Raw genomic sequence first — 26,020 nt, forward strand, 5'->3', positions numbered from 1 at the left:
AAGAACATGCTAAGAAGAACCAAGAATACTTTATCTAGCAAGGCTATCATTCAGAACAGATGGAGAGAAAAGGAGCTTCCAGGAACAGCAGAACCTGAAATAATATCTGATCACCAAGTCAGCCTTAGAAGAAATATTAAGGGGGATCCTATAAAAGAAGAAAGACCCTAAGAGTAATATAGATCAGAACTTTACAGAGACAATCTATTAAAACAGGGACACTATAGGCAATATGATGGCAGTAAATTCATATCTTTCAATAGTTACTCTCAACATGAACAGCCTAAATGCTCTCATGAAATACAGGGTTTCAGATTGGATAAAAAAGACAGGACCCATCCATATGTTGTCTACAAGAGAATCATTTTGAACTTCAGGACACCTCCAGATTGAAAGTGAGGGAATGGAGAGCAATTTGTCATGATAGCAGACCTGAAAAGAAAGTTGGAGTACCAATTTTCATATCAGACAAATTAGATTTTAATCCAAATACTGTAGTAAGAGATGTAGAGGGACACACTATCATACTTAATAGGTCTATCTAACAAGAAAATCTAACAATTATAAATATCTATGCCCCCAATTTGGGACCAGCCAACTACGTAAACTGACTGTTAGAAAATAAAAAATCATAGTGATAATAATACTTTAATAGAAGGACACCTCAATGCTCCTCCCTCAGCAATGGACAGATCTTCTAAGCAAATCAACAAAGACAACAAGAGCTTTGAATGACACATTGGATAAGATGGACTTTGTAGATATATAAAGAACATTCCACCCTAAAGCAACAGAATACTCGTTCGTCTTCCTTGCACATAGAACTTTCTCAAGAATAGACCACATCTTGGTCACAAATTGGGTCTCAGCCAATATAAAAATATTGAGATTATCTCCGGTATGTTATCAGACCACAATGCTTTGAAATTGGGACCAAATCACAAGAAAAAAATTGGAAGGAATTCAAACACTTGGAATTTAAAGAGCACCCTGCTAAAGAATGATTAGGACAACTAGGAAATTAAAGAAGAACTTAAACAATTCATGGAAGCTGATGGAAATGAAAACATATCGGTCCAAAACCTATGGGATACTGCAAAGGTGGTAAGAGGGAAATACATATCAATCCAAGCTCTCTCAAAAAAATTAGACAAATCCCAAAGGCACAAGCTAAATTTACACCTAAAGGATCTGGAGAAGAATAGCAAATAAAACCTAAACCAAGCAGGAGAAGAGAAATAGTAGAGATTAGAGCAGAGATCAATGAAATAGAAACCAGAAAAGCAGTAGAATAGATCAACAAATCTAGATGCTGGTTCTTTGAAAGAATTAATAAGATCGATGAACAACTGGTCAAACTTAACCAAAAGAAAAGAGAAAGGACCCAAATTAATAAAATCATGAGTTAAAGGGGCAGAAATCATGACTAACACCAAATAGATAAAAATAATTTTTAGAAATCGTTACTAGCAACTATATGCCAATAAATTAAACAACCTGGAAGAAATAGATGCCTTCCTGGAAACATGAATTACCAAGACTGAAAGAGGAAGAAATAGACAATCTTTATATACCAATAACCAGTAATAAAATTAAATCAGTAATCAAAAACTTCCCAAAAAACAAGAGTCCAAGGCCAGAAGGCTTCCCAGGGGAATTTTACCAAACCTTTAAAGAAGAAATAATACCTATTCTACTATAGCTGTTTCAAAAAATAGAAACAGAAGGAAAACTTCTAAACTAGTTCTAGGAGGCCAGAATTACCCTGATCCCCAAACCAGGCAAAGATCCCAACTAGAAGAGAATTGCAGACCAATATCCCTGATGAAAATGGATGCCAAAATACTCAAAATATCCTAGCCAATAGGATCCTACAGTACATTAAAAGGATTATCCATCAGGACCAGGTAGGATTTATTCATGGGCTATAAGGGAGGTTCAACATTTGTAGATCAATCAACACAATACAACACATTAATAAAAGAGAAGACAAGAACCATATGATCCTCTCAATTGATGCAGAAATATCATTTGACAAAATACAGCATCCTTTCCTGATTAAAACTCTTTCGAATGTAGGGTTAGAGGGAACATTCCCCAATTTCATAAAAGCCACCTATGAAAAGCCCAGAGTGAATATCATTCTCAATGAGGGAAAAGTTGAGAGTTTTTCCCTTAAGGTCAGGAAGATGACAGGGATGACCTCTCTCACCATCATTGTTCAAAATAGTACTAGAAGTCTTAGCCTCAGCAATCAGACAATAGAAAGAAATAAAAGGCATTCAAATTGGCAAAGAATAAGTCAAACATCTTCAGAGATGGAATGACACTTTATGTGGAAAACCCAACAGTATCCATAAACAATTGTTAGAACTTATACAATAATTCAGCAACGTGGTAGTGTGGAGGCCAAGAAATCAAGGCTGTACCCACCTCGAGTCTAGCCCTGTCATAAGTACAGCCATCTTGACAAAGCAAAAGCTGGCACCTTGCACCCACTCTCCACCCGCTCCCCTCCCCTCGGTAATATGTGTGAGCAAATAGTTAACTTGCAGAGATCACAGTCCTGCAAGACAGGAGTCTCCCTCGGTTTACAAATGTCCCAGTGCTAAATCTCTCTAACAAGGACGCTTGATAGGAGGAATGTGACATTCCACCAGGAAACTCCCAATTGTCTTCATGTTAGTGCCTCATTAGAGGGAAAAAAGGCCTAGGCCTGATAATAACCAGGCCTCCACTATCCAGAAGGTATCCCTTCTGAATATCCCCTTTGTCCTCACCCACCACTGAGTCCACCCCTACTCTGCCTTTAAAAACTCTGACTGTAATCTGGTTCAGGGTCCATGTCCCTACTCTGCTGTGTCAGGTATACTTGGGCCCAAGCTTAAGCTTGTCAAATAAACCCTCGTGTGATTACATCGGTGTTGGCTCCTTGGTGGTCTCTCAGACACGAAAACTCGGGCATAACAGTAGGATACAAAATCAATACACAGAAATCAATTGCACTTCTATACAATAACAATATGACTGAAGAAAGAGAAATTAAGGTATTTATCTCATTTAAAATTGCACCAACAACCATAAGATATCTGGAAATAAATCTAACCAAAGAGGTAAATAATCTGTACTCTAGGAACTAGAAAACATTTATCAAAGACATTGAGGAAGACACAAAGAGTTGGGAAAACTTTCTATAATCATGGCTTGGAGGAATAGACATTGTGAAAATGTCTATTATTCCCAGAGCATCTACACATTCAATGCAATCCCTAACAAAATTCCATCAACTTTTTTCAAAGAGTTAGAAGAAAAAAAAAACAGACCTAAAAGTTGTGTGGAATGAGAAAAGCTCCTGAATAGCCAGGGGAATGTTGAAAAAGAAAATCAAAGTTGGTGGCATCACAATGCCTGACTTCAAGCCCTATTACAAAGCTGTGATCACCAAGGTACCGTGTACCTTGGCACAAAACAGAGACATAGATCAATGGAACGGAATTGAGACTCCAGAAATGTACTCTAACTCTCTCATCAGCTCATCTTTGACAAATCAGGGGGAAAAAATTATCCAGTGGAAAAAAGACAGTCTCTTCAATAAATGGTGCTGGGAAAATTGGTCAGCTACATATAGAAAAGCGAAACTGGACCGTTCTTTTATACTGTACATAATGATAAATTCAAGACAGGAATCCATCAAAATCCTATAGGAGAATCATAGAGAAGCTCTATTTTGAATTTCTTGAGGAATCTCCACACTGTTCTCCAAAGTGGCTGCACCAACTTGCATTCCCACCAACAGTGTAAGAGGGCTCCCCTTTCTCCACATCCCCTCCAACACACGTTGTTTCCAGTCTTGCTAATTTTGGCCATTCTAAGTGGTGTAAGGTGGTATCTCAATGTGGTTTTAATTTGAATCTCCCTGATGGCTAGTGATGATGAACATTTTTTCATGTGTCTGATAGCCATTTGTATGTCTTCATTGGAGAAGTGTCTGTTCATATCTTCTGCCCATTTTTTTATATGATTGTCTGTTTTGTGTGTGTTGAGTTTGAGGAGTTCTTTAATTTTAAAAAAATTTTAAAAAAATCCTATAGGAGAACATAGTAACAACTTCGACATCAGCCATAACAACTTCTTTCAAGACATGTCTCCAAAGGCAAGGGAAACAAAACCAAAAATGAACTTTTAAAACTTCGTGAAGATAAAAGGATTTTTCACAGCAAAGGAAATAGTTAACAACACTAAAAGGCAATTCACGGAATGGGAGAAGATACTTGCAAATGACATTACAGATAAGGGGCTGATATCCAAGATCAACAAAGACCTTCTCAAGCTCAACACCCAAAAAAACCAAATAATCCAGCCAAGAAATGGGCAGAAGACATAAACAGACACTTCTCCAAAGAAGACATACAAATGCCTAACAAAGACCTAATAAAATGTTCAAGTTCACTTTCTGTCAGGGAAATTAAATCAAAGCCACAAATGAGATACCACCTTACACCAGTTAGAATGGAAAATAATCAACAAGGCAAGAAACAACACATTTTGGCCAGGATTTGGAGAAATTGGAAGCTTCTTACACTACTGGTGGCAATCTAAACTGGTAGAGCCACTCTGGAAAATGGTATGGAGGTTCCTCAAGATATTAAAGATAGAGCAACCCTATGACCTAGCAGTTACACTATTATGTATCTATCCTAAAGATAAAAATGTAGTTTAAAAAAAAGGGTGGCACAAGCACCCCAAAGCTCATAGCAGCAATGTCCACAATAGCCAAACTGTGAAAGGAGATAAGACTCCTTCAACAGATGAATGAATAAAGAAAAAGTGGTCCAAATATACAATGGAATATTACTCAGCCATCAGAAATGATGAATACCCACCATTTGCATCAACATGGAAGCAACTGGAGGGGATTATGCAAAGCTAAATAGGTCAAGCAGAGAAAACAATTATCATATAGTTTCACTTAAATATGGAACATAAGGAATAGCAGAGAGAACACAGATGAAGTGAGGGAAAACTGAATGGGAAGACATCAGAGAGGGAGACAAACCATGAGAAACTATGGACTCTGGGGAAAAAAATTGAGGGTTTCAGAGGGGAGGGGTTTTGGGGGATGGGGTGGCCAGGTAGTGCATATTGGGTAGAGCATGTGTTGTGATGAGCACAGGTGTTCTGGGCAACCAGTGATTCATTGAACACCACATAAAAAAATAATGATGTACTATGTTGGCTAAATGAACATAATTTTAAAAATAAATAAACCATAGAACATGCCACCTGGAAAAACAAACATACATACATACATACATACATACATACATACATACATAAAATAGAATGTTTATGGGGGTCCAGACTGGCTCAATAAGTTAGGCATTCAAGAGGAGCCTGGGTGGCTCAGCCATTAAGTGTCTGTCTTCAGCTCAGGTCATGATCCCATGCTGGGATAGAGCCCTAAATCAGGTTCCTTAGTCACTCAGAAGCTTGCTTCTCCCCTCCTCCTCCCCTCCCCTCCCCTTGCTGTGTTCCTTCTCTCACTATCTCTCTCTCTGTGTCAAATAAATAAATAAAATCTTAAAAAAATAAGTTAAGCATCCAAATCTTGGTTTTGGCCCATCATGATCTTGGGGTTGTGAGACAAAGACCTGTATCTAGCAGGGAGTCTGCTTGCTATTTTCTCCCTCTTCCCCTCTCTATTCCACTCTGCTCATGCTCTCACTCTAAAATAAGTCTTTACTAAAAATTTAAAAATATTTTAACAAAAAAAGCAAAATGTTACTGTTAAATATGTTATATATATATAATGCATATTATATATATATATGTAATGCACATATATATATTATATATGTATATATATGTATAAAATGCACATTAAATAATTATCTTTTTCTGTACCAAAACCAGAATAAAATAAATTGTCACAAGAACCAGTCTAGCCACAGTCCCAGTTCTTGTTTTAAAAAACAAACAAACAAACAAACAAAACAAAACACACAAACAAAAGAATAAATCAAGGATTTAAGAGTACTGGCACATTTTTTGTTTTGCTTCATTATATTCCACAGCTTATTATTAGTTCCATTATTTAACTTTTACCTTATTCTACACTGTTAGATGTTGACAGCTCTCTGTCTTGTTAGACGTTAAACTTCTTTTCTTAAAAAAATTAATTAATTTACTCCAATTTTTTATTTATATTTCAGAAGTTAACCTACAGTGTAATATTAGTTTTAGGTGTAGAATTTAATGGTTCATCACTTATGTACAACACCTGGCACTCATCACAGCAGCTGCCCTCTTTAATCCCCATCACCCATTTAACCCATTCCCCACCCACCTCCCCTCCTGTATTAGAGGCAAATTTCTTTAGATTATTCACAGTATGTGATTTGTTAACTTTGGGTAGATAAAATAATGCCATGTATCAAAAAGGAAACTGATGAAACAGTACTACTTTTGAATTTACTTTGTACTTGGCTTCCATAAGGGAAATGAAGAATTCCTGAACAACCATTTTTCTCCATACAAAAGTAGAAGCTAATTTAACAGCTACATCATAATATAGGCATGTCTTCACATAATGATAAATTCTGCAAGCTTCTTAAAAGCATAAAATATCTATGTTATCAACTGAGGGTTGATGAGGGGAGGGGGGTTGGGAGAGGAGGGGTGGGGTTATGGACATTGGGGAGGGTATGTGCTATGGCGAGTGCTGTGAAGTGTGTAAACCTGGCAATTCACAGACCTGTACCCCTGGGGATAAAAATATATTATATGTATATAAAAAATAAAATTAAAAAGAAAAGGAATAAAAAGAAAAAAAAATCTATGTTTTCTATCAAATACAGGGGACATTCTCAGAGTGTGATCTGGGGACACCTGGGAGTTAGAGACTCTTTGCGGGAATCTGTACAGTAAAACAATTTTCATAATAATACTAAAAAATAATATAATTTACTAAAAATAAAATACTGAGTCTTCAAAAGGAAGCATAATTTAGTTTGAAATTGTTAAACAATTTACTTAACTTCACTAAGTTATACACTGAAAAGAGTAATGATCTTAGACTATTTCAATCATGTAGCACTGTAGTGCTTATGTAGTAAATGAGTTAAAAATTTTTTTTATTTCTTTTCAGTGTTCCAGAGTTCATTGTTTCTGCACCACACCCAAGGCTCCATGCAATACATGCCCTCCATAATACCCAACACCAGGCTCACACAACCGCCCACCCTCATCCCCTCCAAAACCATCAGTAAATTTCTCAGGGTCCACAGTCTCTCATGGATCATCTCCCCCTCCAATTTCCCCAAACTCCCTTCTCCTCTCCATCTTTCCATGCCCTCTGTATTATTCTTACATACATAAATAAGAATTTACATACATAAAAATAAGCTAAACAATATGATAATTGACTCTCCTTGCTTGACTTATATAACTTAGCATAATCTCTTACAGTCCCACCCATGTCGATACAAAAGTTGGGTATTCGTCCTTTATGATGGATACTCCTTTGTATATATGGACCATATCTTCTTTATCCATTGCTCCATTAAAGGGAATCTTGGTTCTTCCCACCGTTTGATGACTGTGGCCATTGCTACTATGAACAATGGGGTACAGGTGGCCCATCTATTCATTACATCTGTATCTTTGGGGTATTTACCCCAAAGTGCAATTGCAGGGTCATAAGGTAGCTCTATTTTTAATTTCTTAAGGAATCTCCACACTGTTTTCCAGTGTGGCTGCACCAACTTGCATTCCCATCAATAGTGGAAAGGGTTCCCCATTTTCCACATCCTCTCGAACACATGTTGTTTACTGTCTTCTTTTTACTAAAGGCTACATCAAAGAAGTCAGGAAGTGTGGAGACATGGCTTAGGAGAGAAATGGATCATGTTTGCTGTAGTTGAGAGAGAGCAACAGATGTGGAGAAGGGCAGGAGACAGACCAACACAAAGCGCGACATACAGGGAAAACAAATGGAGTCTGAATGGCAATAAGGCTACTCTTGAAGAAAAGGCAGAAAAAGAACCTGCTGACACACAGCACAGAAATAATCCATAGAGTGCATGGGGCACACAATAAGGGAGTTTTTCACTCATCTTGGAGAGACTGTCCCAGGAAGACAACCAGACAAGCCCTCAGTTTGTTTCTCATGAAGAGACCCCTTTGGGAACAAAGGAACTGGCAGGCATCAGTTTCCTCCCCCACCACTCAGCACAAGCAGGGGTCACCTGTGGGAACAAATGCAGTGCCAACACTAGCTACCTACCTTGCTTCCACCAATCCCAGCCCCACCTCCCATTCGCTGGTAGAACAAACTTTTCCCATCACATTTGCCTCATTCCCAGCACAACATGCCCCAGCCCGTAGAATACCTGCCCAAATATCTGCACACACCACATCTCCCAAGCCCAGAGTTTTGCAGTGTATCAGTTCCAGCAGTAGTGGTGACAGATCTCACTTCATAAGCAGACCAAACTTCACCTACTTAAAACTCATCACTTTCAGACCAGGGACCAAACACTGCTTACAACAGGTAAAGACAGCCTTTCTTTAAGTGACTGCCTTGAAGTATAAGGTGGCCAGAAGTCATAAAGTACAGATAACACACATCAGAGACATTCCTAGAAGTGTCAGGCCCTGAAAAAGAGACGATGTTACATGGCAGGACACTACCAAACCTCTTCCCAATAAGGTCATTACCCTCAAGAACTGGAGATATAGCTGACTTTCTTAGTACATAGAAACAGGCACAGAGACCTAAACAAAATGAAAAGACAGAGAAATTAATACCAAATGAAAGAAGAACACAAAGCCACGGCCAGAGAGCTAAGCAAAAGAGATATAAGCGACAGGCATGGTGGAGTATTTAAAGCAATGATTATAAGTCTACTCACTGGATTGAGAAAAGAGTGGAATATAAGAGTGAGACCCTTAACACAGAGATAAGGAATAACGTAGCAGAGATGAAAGACTCAATAAATGAAATCAGAAACATGCTTGATGGAATGAACCACGTGCTGGAAGAAGCAGAGGAATGAATTAATGGCCTAGAAGACAGAGTATTTGAACATAAGTAAGCTGAACAAAAGAGAGGGGGAAAAAGAATTATGCAAAACAAGAATAGATTAGAGAACTCAGTGACTCAATCAGCTGAAATAACATTCATATTATAGGATTCCCAGAAGAAAAAGAGAGAGAGAAAGAAAGGGCAAAAAAATAAAAATTGAAGAAATATTGGCAGAAAACTTCCTAATCTGGGGAAGTAAACAGATATTGAGATGCATGAGGCACAAAGAACACCCTAAAACATCAACAAAAGCAGATGCACACCAAGGCATATTCTAATTAAATTGGCAAAATATAGTAATAAAATTTGTAAAAGCAGTAAGACAAAATGAGACAATAAAATACAAGAGAACACCAACAACACCATTGGGAGATTTCCAGCAGAAACTTGACAAACCATATGGGCATGGTACAATCTATTCAAAGTGCTGATTGGGAAGAATCTGCAGCCAAGACTACTCTATCCATAAAGGTGTCATTCAGAACAGTGGAAGAGATAGTTTCCCAGACGAAGACTAAAGGAAATCATGACCACTAAGCCAGTCTTGCTGGAAATATTTGTATAGAAAGGAGGGATCAAAAGTGAGAATATAAAGGTAGAAAACACAAAAGCAGTAAAAAATGAATATTTCTGTAAAAAATCAATTCCTTGTGAGTCAAGGAACTCACAAAATAAAAGGATATACAATATAATAACATATACAAAAGGGTGAGGAAGAGAAAAGAATGGGCTCAAACTTAAACTATCAGAAACCTAAAATACTTAAAAATTCTATCTGTAATACATTTATATTGGTATGCAAATTAATATATATTATATATGCTATATATTATATATATTTATATATAATATAATGATAACCATGTATCACACTGATAAATATTCAAATAACAAAGACAGATAAATCCAAATCTGTTGCTAAAGAAAATCAGAAAACCAAGAAACAGAAAAAGAGATGAAAGGATCACAGAACATTTTGAAAAAAATAATAAAGTGGAAAAAAAAGAAAATAAGTACATATCTACCAATAATTACTTTGAATGTAAATAGACTCCAATCAAAAGATAGGGTGACAGAATGGATAAAAAGGAAAAACAAACAAACAAACAAACAAAAAATAGTAAGGCCATTATATGCTGCCTACAAGGGACTCACTTAAGACCTACAGGGAGCTGCAGATTGATAGTGAAGGGATGGAGAAGTAACTATCATGCAGATCGATGTCAAAAGAAAGCCAGAATAGCAATACTCTTGTCAGACAAAATATATTTTAAAAGAAAGAATGTAACAAGAGGAAAACTAGGTCACTATAAATAATAAAGGGGATAAAAGTATAGCAAATTCTTGCTAGACATGTTTTCAAAGGCAAAGGAAATGAAAGGAAAAATGAACTATTGGGAATTCATAGGGATAAAATGATTGTGCACCACAAAGAAAGCAGTCAAACTAAAAGGCAACCTACTGGGAATGGGAAAAGATATTTTCGAGTGTCTTATCAGCTGGAACAAAATAATAAGATAGCATACGGATGGCTATCACCTTTATTATACAGTGTCCATCTTATCCTCTTGATACCTTCACACATATATAGGTATATATATACCTATATATGTATGTTTGTATATGTGTATATGTTTGTACATGTATACATGTATATGTTTACTGTGTATATGTGTGTACATGTGTACATGTATATGTTTGTGTGTGTGTATATACATATATATGTATATATATAATATATATATTCAATTATATACACACATACATACACTATATATATATATATATATATATATATATATATATATATATGTTACTCGGCCATCAAAAAGAATGAAATCTTGCCATTTGCAAGGACATGGATAGAACTAAAATGTATTATGTAAGTAAAATAAATCAGTTGGTGAAAGACAAATAGCATATGATTTCACTCATATGTGGAATTTAAGAAACAAAACAGATGAACAAGAGGAAGGGAAGGAAAAATAAAATAAGATCAAAACAGAGGTACGCAAACCAGAAGAAACTCGTAAGTATAAGAAACAAACTGAGAGTTGCTCAAGGAAAGGTGGGTGGGAGATTAGGGAACTGGGTGACGGGCATTAAGGAGGGCACTAGAAGTAATGAGCACTGAGTGCTATATGCAACTGATAGGTCATTGAATTCTATTTCTGAAACTAATAATACCACATATGTTAATTAAATTGAATTTAAATGAATTTAAATTAAAAAGTAAATGAACTCTCAGGACACTAAAATACATGAAAGGAAACAATGTATATTGTTAAGATAAAGAAATCAAGCTGAGGGGCACCTGGGTGGCTCAGTCATTAAGCATCTGCCTTCAGGTCAAGCTGTGAACCCGGGGTCCTGGGATCAAGCCCCACACAGAGATCCCTGCTTGGCAGGAAGCCTGCTTCTCCCACTAACCCTGCTTGTGTTCCCTCTCTCACTGTGTCTCTCTGTGTCAAATAAATAAATAAAATCTTTAAAATAAAACCACTAAGCTTAAATGTTACATGTTGTATGAATCTAAGTTTAAGACATTCCAAAAAAGGCAAAACTATGAAGATAGTAAGAGTTCAGCAGTTTCTAAGAGTTTGAATGAGGGGGATAAGCATAGAGGTGGGGCACAGGAGGTTTTTAATATTATCCCGTATCTTAATGAAACGATAGCTATATGTCACTAAACATTTGTCAAAACCCTTAAGAATAGAAAATAGAAATAGTGAATCTTGAAAACTATGGACTCAAGTTAACAATATGCATCATGATTAATTCATTGGTTTATCACTGGTAACACCCTAATGCATAATGTTAATAATATTAAAATCTGGGGATGAGTTAAAAGAAAAACACAACCAAAATACTTCTATAAAATCACTATTCAATTTGCGTTTCTATGAGTTTGATTTAGATACCTCATGTAAGTCGGATATCACTTTTTGTGACAAGTTTATTTTATATAGCATGATGCCCTCAAGATTCATCCATTTAGCATATGATTTAATTTCCTTCTTAAAGCCGAATACTATATCAATTTATGTATATAACACATTTTCTTTATCCATTTAACTTTTGAGAAACACTTGGGTTGTTTTCATATCAGCTATTGTGAATAATGTTGCAATGAAAATGGGTGAGTGTAAATATCTCTTCCAAATTCTGCATTCCCCCTTTTTGGATGTATACCAAGAAGTGGGATTTGGGGATTGTATGTAAGATTTTATTTTTTTCTTTTTTAAAATTTAATTTTATTTTTCAAGATTCATTTTTCATCACCACACTCAGTACTCCATGTAATATGTGGCCTTCAAAATACCCATCACCAGGCTCCCCTATCCCTCCACTCCATGCCCCACCAAAACATTCATTTTGCTTCTCAGAGTCCACAACTCCTATGGTTCATTTCTCCCTTGGAGTTCCCCCAGTTCATTTTTCCTTTTCTTCTCCTAAGGTCTCCATTTTATCCCTTATGCTGCACAAGGAAGTGAAACCATATGATAATTGACTCTCTCTGCTTGACTTATTTCACTCAGCATAATCTCCTCCAGGCCCATCCGTGTTGATACAAAAGTTGGGTATTCATCCTTTTTGATGGAGGCATAATACTCGAAGGTATATATGGACCCCATCTTCTATATCCATTCATCCGTTGAAGGGCATCTTGGTTCTTCCCACAGTTTGATGACTGTGGCCATTGCTGCTATGAACATTGGCTCTTCTTTTTACTACATCTGTGTCTTTGGGGTAAATACCCAGTAGTGCAATTGCAGGGTCATAGGGAAGCTCCATTTTTAATTTCTTAAAGAATCTCCACACTGTTTTCCAAAGTGGCAGCACCAAATTGCATTCCCACCAACAGTGGAAGAGGGTTCCCCTTTCTCCACATCTTCTCCAATACACGTTGTTTACTGTCTTGTTAATTTTGGCCGTTCTAACTGGTGTAAGGTGGTACCTCGATGTGGTTTTGATTTGAATCTCCCTGACGGCTACTGCTGATGAAGATTTTTTCATGTGTCTGTTAGCCATTTGTATGTCTTCTTTGGAGAAATGTCTGTTCATGTCTTCTGCCAAGTTTTTGACATGACTATTTTTTTTCCTTAATTGAGTGTTCAGCTTGAGAAATTCTTTATAGATCTTGGATATCAGCCCTTTTTCTGTACTGTCATTTGAGAATATCTTCTCCCATTCCGTGGGTTGCCTCTTTGTTTTGTTGACAGTTTCCTTTGCTGTGCAGAAGCTTTAGATCTTGATGAGGTCCCAACAGCTCATTTTCGCTTTTGTTTCCTTTGCCTTTGGAGACATGTCTTGAAAGGATTTTCTGTGGCTGATGTGAAAGAGGTTACTCCCTATGTTCTCCACTAGGATTTCTGATAGATTCCTGTCTCACTTTGAGGTTTTTCATCCATTTCAAGTTTATCTTTGTGTATGGTGTAAGAATGGTCGAGTTTCATTCTCCTATACATAGCTGTCCAATTCTCCCAGTACCGTTTATTGAAGAGACTGTCTGTTTTCCACTAAATATTTATTCCTGCTTTGACGAAGATTATTTAACCATAGAGTTGTGGGTTCGTATCTGGCTCTCTACTCTGCTACATTGGTCTATGTGTCTGTTTTTATGCCAGTACCATGCTGTCTTTGTGATCACAGCTTTCTAGTAAAGCTTCAAATCAGGCAATGTGAATGCCCCAGCTTTGTTTTTCTTTTTCAACATTTCCTTAACAATTCAGGGTCTTTTCTGGTTCCACATAAATTTTAGGATTGTTTGTTTCAGCATTTTGAAAAATGCTGGTGGAATTTTGATCGGGATGGTATTGAAATATAGATTGCTCTGGGTAGTATAGGCATTTTAACAATGGTTACTCTTCTGATCCATGAGCATGGAATGCTTTTCCATCATTTTGTGTCTTCCTCAATTTCTTTCATGAGTGTTCTGTAATGTGTCACGTACAGACCCTCTACCTCTTTGGTTAGGTTTATTCCCAGGTATCTTATGGTTCTTGGTGCTATAGTAAATGGAATCAATTCACTAATTTCCTTTTCTACATTTTCATTGTTAGTGTATAAAAAAGCAACTGAATTCTGTACATTGATTTTTGTATCCTGCCACATTACTGAATTGCTGTGTGAGTTCTAGTAGTTTGTGGGTGGAGTCTTTTGGGTTTTCCATACAAAGTATCATGTCATGTGCAAAGAGAGAGATTTTTCTTTCTTTGACAATTTGAATACTTTTACTTCTTTTTGTTGCCTGGTTGTTGTTGCTAGGACTTCTAGTACTATGTTGAACAAGAGTGGCAAGAGTGGGCATCTTTGTCGTGTTCCCTATCTCAATGGGAAGGCTGTCAGCTTTTCCCCATTGAGAATGATATTTGTTGTGGGTTTTTCATTGTTAGACTTTATGAAGTTGAGGAAAGTTCCCTCTATCCCTGGACTTTGAAAACTTTAATCAGAAACGGACGCTTTATCTTGTCAAATGCTTTATCTGTATCAATTGAGATGATCCTGTGGTTCTTCTCTATTCTCTAATTCATTGGTTCTATCACATTGATTGTTTTGCAATGTTGAGCCACCCTTGCATCCCATGGATAAATCCCAACTGGATATGGTGGATACTACTTTTAATGTATTGTTGGATCCTAGTACCTAGGAACTTGTTTAGAATTTGGCATGCATATTATCAGGGATATTGGTCAGAAATTCTCCTTTTTGATGGGGTCTTTTCCTGGTTTGGGGATCACGGTAACCCTGGCTTCATAAAAGAATCTGGAAGACTTCCGTCTCCTTCACATTTTGGAAACAGCTTCAGGAGAATAGGTATTATTTCTTCGTTGAAAGTTTGGTAGAATTCTCCAGGGAATCTGATGGGTCCTGGGCTCTTGTTCTTTGGGAAGTTTTTGATCACTGCTTCAATCTTGTTACTAGACATTGGTCTATTCAGGTTGTCAATTATTCCTGATTCAGATTTGGAAGCCTATAGGTTTCCAGGAGTGCATCTATTTCCTCTAAGTTGGTTAATTTATTGGCATATAAATGTTGATACTGTATCTCTAGTTTCTATCTCATTGATCTCTGCTCTAATGTTGATTATTTCCCTTCTTGTATGTGGGGTTGGCTTAATTTGTTGTTGATTTTCCAGTCTTTAAGATGTCCAGAGAGCTGGTGTATTCTGGATTCTTCATTTTTTTTTTTTGAGGGACACTTGGATGACTATGTATTCCCACCTTAGGACCGCCTTTGCTCTATCCCATAGGTTTTGGACTGAAGTGTCTTCATTCTCATTGATTTCCATGAATTGTTGAAGTTCTTCTTTGATATCCTGGTTGACCCAAGCATTCTTAAGCAAGGTGGTATTTAGCTTCCAGGTGTCTGAATTCCTTCCAAACTTTTTTTTTTTTTTGGTTGAGTTCCAGTTTCAAAACATTGTGTTCTGAGAATATGAGGAAAATAATCTCTACCTTTTGGTATCTTTTGAGTCCTGTTCTCTGACCCAGAATCTGGCCTATTCTAGAGGAAGTGCCATGTGTACTTGAGAATAATGAGTATTCTGTTGTTTTAGGGTGGAATGTTCTCTATATGTCTATGAGGTCCATCTGGTCCAATGTGTCATTCAATGCTCTTGTTTCTTTACTGATTTTCTGCTTGGATGATCTGTCTATTACTGAAAGTGGCATGTTATGATCCCCCACTATTCATGTATTCATATCAATTTGACTCTTTATATTGATTAAAGGTTGTCTTATCTAGTTGACTGCTCCTGTATTGGGGGCATAAATATTTACAATTGCTAGATATTCTTGGTGGATGGACCCTTTAAGAATCATGTAGTGTCCTTCTTTATCTCTGACTAGAGTCTTTAGCTTAAAATCTAATTGATATGATATGAGAATCTCTACCCCAGCCTTCTTTTGAAGCCCATTGGCATGAAAGTGCTTCTCCATCCCTTCAGTTTCAGTCTGGGTAGCTGAAATGGAATTTAGGTTCAAAATGGGTCTCTTGTAGACAACATATGGATAGATCCTCTCATTTATTCAATCTGAAACTCTGTGCTGTTTTGTGGGAGTGATAGGCCATGCACGTTGAGAGTGATTATTGAGAGATACATTTGTATTGACATTGTATTTTCTGTGAAGTCCTTGTTTCTGTAAATTGTCTCTGTAAATTTCTCTTCTGTGACACTCTTGGGTTCTTTCTTCTTTATCGAACCCCCCTTAATTTTTCTTGTCGTCCCAACTTGGCAGTCACATACTCTTTCAAACCTTGCCGGTATTGGACGCTCTTTATCTCTTGATCCATTTTGAATGTCAGTCTTGCTGGATAAAGTATTCTGGGCTGCATGTTTTCTCATTGAGTGCCATGAATACATCTTGCCAGCCCTTTCTGGCTTTCCATCTTTCTGTGGACAGGTCTGATGTTATTCTGATGGTCCTTCCTCTCTATGTAAGGAATCTTTCCTCCCTAGCTGCTTTCAAGAGCTCTTGCCTAAAGTTATGATTCATCATTTTCACAATCAGGTGTCTCAAGGTCATTCTAGATTCTATGATCTTGGGGGGACACCTTTCCGTCTCTAGGACACAAACACTGGTTCCATTCGCCAGATTGGAAAAATTTTCATGGAGAAATTGTTCAACTCTATCCTCTAGTCTTCTTTCTTTCTCCTCCCTCTCAGGGATTCCAATAATTCTGACGTTGGAACATTTCATGGCATCATTTATTTCCCTCATTCTGTTTTCATGGCTTCTAAGCTGTGTGTTCCAGGTCTCATCCTGATCGTTTTTCTCTATCAGTTTGTCATTGAGTCAATAATTCTATCTTCTCCCTCAGTTACCCAATTGCTAGAGAATTTAGATTAGATTGGAACTCATTGATATCATTTTTAACTTCACTGGTGGTTTTCATTTCTGCCCTAAATGATTCTGTGTTGTCATTAATGGTTTTCTTCAACCTAGCCATTGCCTGGATAATTGTTAGCCTGGATTCCCTTTCCAGCATACTGTTTATGTCCATATCCATGTCCATCAAGGAGATGGCACAGTCTCTGAATTTTTCCTCTGTTGGGCTTTCCTCCTCCTGGTCGTTTTGGTGAGAGATGGCTGAGGGGATGTGTAGCTCAATGTATCAACCGTGATACAGGCAAGTTGCACCCTGAAAAGCTTCTGAGCAATCGAGAGTCCCCACCAAAAAGAAATAAAAAAAAAAAAAGGAAAAGAAAGACAGAAAAAAAAAAAGAGAATAGCCAGCCAGAATGGACCCCAAAGGTAATATTTATAAGGTATAGAAACAGAAACAGAAAAAAAAGACTGATAAAAGTAAATGACAAGGAAAAAAAACCAAACCATAATAAACCCAAGTATAAGATTTATATACTACAGAACAAAAACAAATACACAGAAACACTGACAGAAGAAAAAGATGGGAATGTTTTTATAGATCCTCAGCATCAGCGAGGAAGGTTATTTTAATTCTTCCTGAGTGTATTTTGATATCTTTGTTAAAGGACTCAACTTACCCTGAGATAAATGGGTATTAAAACTGGTTTATATATAAGGGTGATACTGATTGGGGAAAGAGAATTACCTTGAAGCTTAACTCTATATGAATATTAAAAAAAAAGAAAAGCAAAAGAAAAACAGAGATACATGTATCAGAAAAGTTCATGTTAAAAAGTTTTTATGGAATTTGTTGTATTGAACCTCTTGTTGTGATGTTTGAAAGGTTAAATTTTTAAAAAAAATTAAAAAGAAGGAGAATAGTAGGAACAAATTAAAAAGAAAAGTTGTATCTATGAAGTATAATCATTTTAGGGCATTACAGGGAGCTTAATCTCTTCTTTTCCCCTGATATTCAGGTTTTACAGATTTTTGGGGACCCTGTGGTGGTTGTCCTCTTGGGTTTTTTTGTTTGTTTGTTTTGTTTTGTTTTGTTTTTCTGGCTAGCTTCTGGGGAGGGGTCTGCTGCAAGTATTCATGCTGTCTTGCTTGGATTGAGTCCTCCTGCTCCCTATCAAGGTTTGAGTCTTCCTGGTCCCTATCAAGGGCTCTAAGGAAACCAGTTTTTCAGGCCTTTGTTCTCTGGAAGTCCCCCCCCCCCTTGGTGGTTTTTGGAGGTTCTTTGGAGGTTTAGAGGAAAGCAAATTGCACCTAGACCTCCATCTCAGAGAGAATCCCCAGACTGTTCCCCTCTGGGTGCTTCAGAGCACATAGACTCCCCCTCTGCCACTTCCCACTGGCAAAGCACGTCCCTAGCCACCATATCAGGGGTTGCAGGAGCTCCTGCTTGTCTCTGCACCCCGCTACTACCAAAACTGCAAGGAATATTGGTCCAGGGTTCCCTCTTCCAGTGACTGCCTTTACAGGGCTGCTCTCTGGGCAGGTCCAGATGACCAGAGAGATCCCAACCAGGGAGATTGTTTTGATTTGAATTTCCTGATTGAACGTATTGTGGAGCATTTTTTCACAAGTCTGTTAGCCACTTGTATGTCTTCTTTGAAGAAGTGTTTCTTCATGTCTTCTGCCCACTCCTTGACTGGATTCTTTGTATTTTAGATGTTGAGTTTGGGAAATTCTCTATAGATCTTGGATATCAGCACTTTATTTTTAATGTCATTTACAAATATCTTCTCCCATTCCATGGGCTGTCTTTTAGTTTTGTTGACTGTTTCCTTTGCTGTGCAGAAGCTTTTTATCTTGATGAGGTCCCAAAAGTTCATTTTTGTTTTTGTTTCCCTTGCCATTAGAGACATGTCTTGCAAGAAGTTGGTGTGGCTGAGGTGGAAGTCATTACTGCCCTTGTATTCCTAGGATTTCAATGGATTCCTCTCTCACACTGAAGTTTTTCATCCACTGTGAGTTTATCTTTTTGTATGGGGTAAGAGAATTTCATTCTTCTGCATGTTGGTGTCCAATTGTCCCAACACCATCTTTTTTTCTAATGAAAAAAGATGAAGATTAGTTGACCACAAGGTTGAGGGTCCATTTGGGGCTCTCTATTCTGTCACATTGCTCTGTCTGTTTTTGTGCTGGTACTAAATTGTCTGGATGATCACAACTTTGTAACATAGCTTGAAGTCAGACATTGTGATGTTACCATTTTTTTTTTTCTCAAAATTCCCCAGCTACTCAGGGATTTTTCTGGTCCCATACACATTTTAGGATTGTTCTTTCCAGTTCCGTGAAAAATGTCATTGGTGTTTTGACAGGGATTGAACTGAATATGTAGATGCTCTGGGAAACAGACATTTTAACAATGTTTGTTCTTCTAATCCATGATCATGGAAAGTTTTTTCATCTTTTTGTCTCTTCCTCAATTTCTGTCATAAGTGTTGTCTAGTTCCTGGAGTGCAGATCTTTACCTCTTTGGTTAGATTGATTCCTAGATATTTTATGGTTGTTGCAATTATAAATGGGATCGATGCCTTTCTTTCTCTTTCTTCAGTCACATTGTTAGAGTATAGAAGTGCAACTGATTTCTGTGCATTGATTTTCTACCATGCCACATTGCTGAATTACTGTATGAGTTCTATTCTAGCAATTTTTGTGTGTGTGTGAAAACGTTTAGGTTTCCCACATAAAGTATCATGTCATCTCTGAAGAGAGAGAGTTTGACTTCTGCTTTGCCAATTCAAATGACTTTCATTTCTTTTTGTTGTCTGATTGCTGAGGATAGGGATTCTAGTACTATGTTGAACATTAGTGGAGAGTGAGCAACCTTGTCATGTTCCTGACCTCTCTTCCACATTGAGAATGATATTCGCTGTCGGCTTTTCATAGATGGCTTTTACGACATTGAGTTATGTTCCCTCTATCCCTATATTCTGAAGAGTGTTAGTCAAGAAAGGATGCTGTGTATTGTCATATACTTTTCCTGCATCAGTTGAGAAGATCATACGGTTCTTGTCCTTTCATTTAGTAATGTGATGTATCACGTTGATGGATTTGTAAATATTAAAATACCCTTACAGCCCAGGAATAAATCCCACTTTGTTGTGGTGATTAATCTCAATGTTCTGTTGCATCCTATTGGCTAGGATCTTGTTGAGTATTTTGGCATCCACGTTCATGAAGAATTTTGGTCTGTAATTCTACTTTTTGATGGGGTCTTAGTCTGATTTTGTGATCAAAATAATGCTGGCCTCCATCATAGAAAGAGTTTTGGAAGTTTCTCTTCTGTTTCTATTTTGTGAAAAGCTTCAGTGGAATAAGTATTATTTCTTCTTTAAATGCTTGGTAGAAATCCCCTGAGAAGTCATCTGTCCATGGACTCTTGTTTTTGGGGAAGTTTTTGATTATTGCTTCCATTTCCTTGCTGGTTTTTGTCTATTAAGATTGTCTCTTTCTTCCTGTTTCAGTTTCCGTAGTTTAACTTTCCAGGAATTGATCCATTTCTTCTACATTACCTATGGTTGGGATATGGTTGCTCATAATATGTTCTTAAAATTGTTTATATTTTCTTGCTGCTTGTTGTGACCTCTCCCCTTTCATTCATGATTTTATTAATGTAGATCCTTTCATTTTTCTTTTAGATAAATCTGGCCAGAGGCTTATTGATCTTATTAATTCTTTGAATGAACCAGCTTCTGGTTTTGATGATCCATTTTACTGGATCCATATTTTCTGATTTATTTTATTGATTTTAGCTCTGATATTTATTATGACTCTTCTCCTAGTTGGTTGAGGCTTTATTTACTTTTTTTCCCAGATCCTTTAGATTTAAGTTTAGCTTGTGCATTTCAATTTTCCTAATTTATTTTTCAGTATTGTAATGAGCTTCCCTCTTAGAACAACCTTTGTTGTAACCCATAGTTTCCATGTTAAAAAAAATTCTTTAATTTCCTGGTTGACCGATTCATTCTATAACAGGATACTCATTAATTTCCAAGTGTTTGATATCCTTCCAAATTTCCTCTTGTGATTGAGTTCAAGTTTCAAAGCATTGTGGCTTGAAAATATGCTGGGAATAATCTCAAAGTTTTGGTATAACTTAAAACTTGATTTGTGACCCAGTATGAGATCTCTTCTGGAGAAACTTCCCTGTGCACTAGAGAAAAATGAGTATTCTGCTGATTTAGGATGAAATGCATGTATATATCTGTGAAGTCCATCTGGTCCAGTGTGTCACTCAAAGCCCTCATTTCTCTGTTGATCTTCTGATTAGAGGGTCGGTCCATTGCTGTGAGTGATGTTTTGAAGTCCCCTGCTATTAATGGATTATTATCAATGCATTTCTTTATTAGGTTATTAATCGATTTTTATAACTGGCTTCTCCCATGTTGAAGGCATAAATATTTACAATTATTAGATCTTCTTGTTGGCTAGACCCTTTAAGTATGAGACGGTGTCCCTCTATATCTCTTACAACAGTCTTTGGTTTAAAATCTAATTTGTCTGATATAAGGATTGCTACTCCAGCTTTCTTCTGATATCCATTAGTGTGGTAAACTGTTCTCCATCCCCCCAGTTTCAGTCTGGATGTGACTCTAGGTCTAAAATGAGTCTCTTGTAGACAACAAATGGATGGATCTTGCGTTTTTGTTCAATCTGATTCCCTGTGTCTCTTGATTAGAACATTTAACCCATTTACATTCAGAGTAACTATTGAAAGATATGAATTTGATGCCATTGTATTGCTTATCAAGTCCATTTTCTGTAGATAGTCTCTGTTTCTTTATGGTGTAGGTTACTTTTGGGATCTCTCTTTGCTTATTCTCCTTAAAATTTCTTGTGGATTTGGGGTCAAATATTCTTTCAGTTTCTGTCTGCCCTGGAAAATCTTTATCTTTCATTCCATTCTAAACGACTGCCTTGCTGAATAACCAGGCAAAAACACCCCCAAACACCCCACACTGATTTCGCTTGTTTGACACACACCCAACCAATTCATACCACGCCTCCTTTTCCCGTCTACCACATGTCCATCACAAACCAGATATACATGACACGGACAACATAGAGAAAACACACACACACACCAACTCACATCTTTGAGACCACACACACCACCCTATGCTCCAGAATCACTACACCTATTCCACCCAGAACACATATCTCCTGCACACACCACCCATTTAAAATACATATGCACCATGCACCACCAAGACACTCCACTCCACTATGGGCAATCAAGTCACCAACTCTCTTCACCCACACTCCACAGGCAACCAAGTAATCACGGCAAATGCAGCACCCATGATCCGCGCATCCACTGCCTACATACCACATCGCTACCCCTCCCCAACACCTCAAATCACTACACATGAACCACAGGAATTCCTTATATTCATCACACACACCCCAGACATATGTTAAAGGCACAGAGTGAACCCATGCCAAAACCAACACACACAGCCATCTGTTACATGGATCAATGCACACTGCACAGACAGCATAAATTACGTGCATACACTCCATAAGCAGCAGTCACAACACAAAAAAACACTACTCTATACCAGAAGCTCACAAGAGTTACCCCATCCAGAAGCACGCCATGACCACACCACAAAACCACCATACATACACCGAGATTCACCATGCACACCAAGCATCACCCACAAGCATACCACACAGAGACAACATTAATGGGCACCCCCCAAACACACACGATGCACACAGCATAGACACCCCAAACTCAGCCCACCTAGTCCACCCTAATCTACACCGCACACACACCAGAAGAAAAGAACACAAACAACCCACACACAACACATACCCCACTAACACAGTGCATGGATATCATGAATACACAACACCTACACCAGACCCATAGGCATTGGAGAAACATCAAACATCCACCATAGGAAACACATCACAATCACACACCAAATGTAGGAAAACACACAAGACACACACATTATCTCTCAGACTCGTGAACTGCATGCACTCAACACACTACTAACACAGAGATACACTCACTTATGAAACACAACTATAGAAAACACAAAACCACCTCAAGAGTCAGAACACCTGTCAGAATCAAACCATGCTGAAACAACATCGACCACACAAACAGTCACACACACTCACACACACACACACACACACACAAACACAAACACACAAACACCAAACACAGAGTTCGGTTTCCTTATTGGGTGGCTAGTGTCAGCCTGCTTATGCATAGATAGGCTGTCCCTTACCCAGGCTGACTGACATGCCTTCCTGAGGAAGAAGAGATTGTTCACACTTGCCCAGAATGCTGCCTGGCAGGGCGTGCTCTGAGAAAGACCTGGCCTGTTAGAGTGCACTGAGTCCCAGTCCCAAACACTTGAGAGTCGCCCCCCAAAGCACCCCAGCTCTCCCTTAGCCACCCAGACTGGTAGTCAGTATGGGAAGGACAGAAAAGGAGCCAGGTCCAGAAGGATTCGTTGATTTTTGGCAGAAAGGACCCAGGCCGCTTGTTGACAGGCCTCCCGGGTGTAGCCTAGAGAGGTTCCCTTTGCCCAAGCCCACAGCTGATTCTCATGCCTGATATGGGGAGCTCGCTAGGAAAGGGTGCTTGCTGGGCCCTTCCTTGACGACATCATCACATGCTCCTCTATACTGAAGAAATCTGGCCCTCGGTATCCACTTCTATGCATTGCTTCTCATTGCATACTAGATTTAGGCCTGAGGCCATTTGAATCCTATGTCTCAGTCAAATTCAGGCCTGTACATTAGTTTGGGCCCCAAGATCCGCTACAATCTAGTCTCTGAAAAAAGAGGCATGGGGAGGGATAGCGGGTTGTTATAGGGCAGCAGAGGCTGGGCTGGAAGTTCTCAGAGACACCTGGTCACATTGCATTAGCCAAGGGAAACAGAGTTAATACAATGGTCAGATTGATTTCATTCCCATGGAATGGACCACATTGGCCCTCCTGGAGCTCTTCAGCCAAGCTTGCTGAATTTCGAACCATCCCCTGGCTTCCATTCCTGGGACATGGAGCTGTCATTCACACAGTCAGCACTCAAAGGGCGGTGGCAAGATTCCCTTGTGGTCCTGTGCTCTGAGACAGCAGTGAGGGTCAGATATTGCCAAGGAATCTAGGGATCCTGCTTGTGACTGCATGCTGCTTGGCTGCATGGACTAAGGACTTCAATGGGTGGTCAGCTGGGTCAATTCATCGACTCCCTCAGATGCCTCCTTTGGCAAGACGAGATGACTAGGGCGGGCAAGTATTCCGCCAGTCCTGGTGAGGCCTTTTTCCGAATATATTCAGGGAATCATGACCGAAGTCCCAGATGCAAATACAGGAGGTTCCACAGAGAGTAATCCAGCACTGCTTCCCCTGAACGACTGCTATCTCTAGTCACTGGCTTGAAGGGCGGAGAAATATCTAGGGTAGATGCGTGGTTCCTCTTCTTTCTAAAGGATGAATGGAAGCCTCTGACCAACTCTCTTGGGTAGCTTGTGGAGACTTCCCGTCGCCTGAAACCAGACTTGTGACTTAGTCCTGAGAAAGTCAACTTGTTGGGAGACTGGGCTCCTGCATCCATCCTGAACATGGTTGTTTCGTTGCAAAGGCAGGGTTGGGGGGTGTGCATGACTTGGGGGAGGGGCAGAGTGAGAGAATCTCCGTGGAGACTCCCCACATAGCCCGCAGCAGGACAAGGACATTCCATCACATCAACCATGATACCATGACCTCAACTGTAACGAACAGCCACATAGTTAATGCAGAGAGCCCACCAAGTGCTCCTATATTTGTCTGTTTTTTCTCTAACTAGAGGGACCCTAGAATCATTCCATGTCTGTGTCAATGAGCCATATGCTCCCTTGAAAGAGGAGACTGCCACAGACTTCTCAGGACTGTGGTTATGTGGCAGTGCAGGTCCCAGGCACGGCCCCTCCCAGTTGGCTTTCAGAACACCTGGCCCATCTGAAAACTTCAGGTGTCGAAAGAGGCTTGGCAGGAAACCTGGGTGTAGAGTCCAAAGGAGCGGTTTTGATGAGAGGTGGCCTCATTCCTGGGGCAAGGGGAAACAAACTGAGTTGTCTCCTTCCCTGGTTGAATTTCCTGTTTGCTTCAGTTTCTGTGCACATCCCCAGGAAAGGCATTCCCGTAACCTTCCATATTTCAAACTGTGTCTTGGCTCACATTCAGGGTTCATGGAGCTCTCACTCTGATGGAATCGTCCAAGATTTTGATGAATCCTCGCTTTTATTCTGAGTTCAGCCACCATAATTGGTGTCTGATATTGCACCAGTGAACGATGGTCTTCTGAGAAAGGTCCAGTGCTTAGTGCAGCAATGATTAGCCACACATTCACCAAAAACATGCCCTCTCTCACTGACGGTACTGTATAGAACTCAGACAAAGGCACACCCCTTGGGCCCCACGAAGCCCCTGACACTGGCGCCTTCCATTCTACGCCACAGCACCAGCTGCACACACAAACCATCCACAACCCATCGCCTGCCGACTCTTCACCAAGAGATCACACAGACAGCACTCATACAACCAACACCCATAGGCTACAAACGGAGCACAACCATACAGGCATAGAGCCAACACACACCACTCCCACAGAGAACACAGACATAGACTCGGCCCTTGATCGTCACACAGAAAACTCACAGAAGACACATACACCACACACAGCAAACCTACACCACACACATGCGAATCCATATACCCACCCCGTCACCACATGTAGGGCTCAGATGCAACCTACACTGCACAAGGGCCACACCTAAGACTCTCGCAGGACAGACTGAGTACAAGCCTAGCAGGGAAACATAGAAAACAATCCCCAGGTTCACGACACTCACAAACACACACACGCTTACACGCGTACACACAGAATGCCTGCAAAACACACAATGCACGCCGCACACCCATCCAAAACCAGGCACTGCAGACATACACTATTCACACCTATTTCATGGACCTCCAATACAACAGAGGCACACCCAAATCGCCCCCTACGATCTACACGTATAGATACCTCATGGAACGGCGAT

Source organism: Lutra lutra, chromosome 5 (assembly GCF_902655055.1).
Source record: "Lutra lutra chromosome 5, mLutLut1.2, whole genome shotgun sequence".
NCBI lineage: Eukaryota > Metazoa > Chordata > Mammalia > Carnivora > Mustelidae > Lutra > Lutra lutra.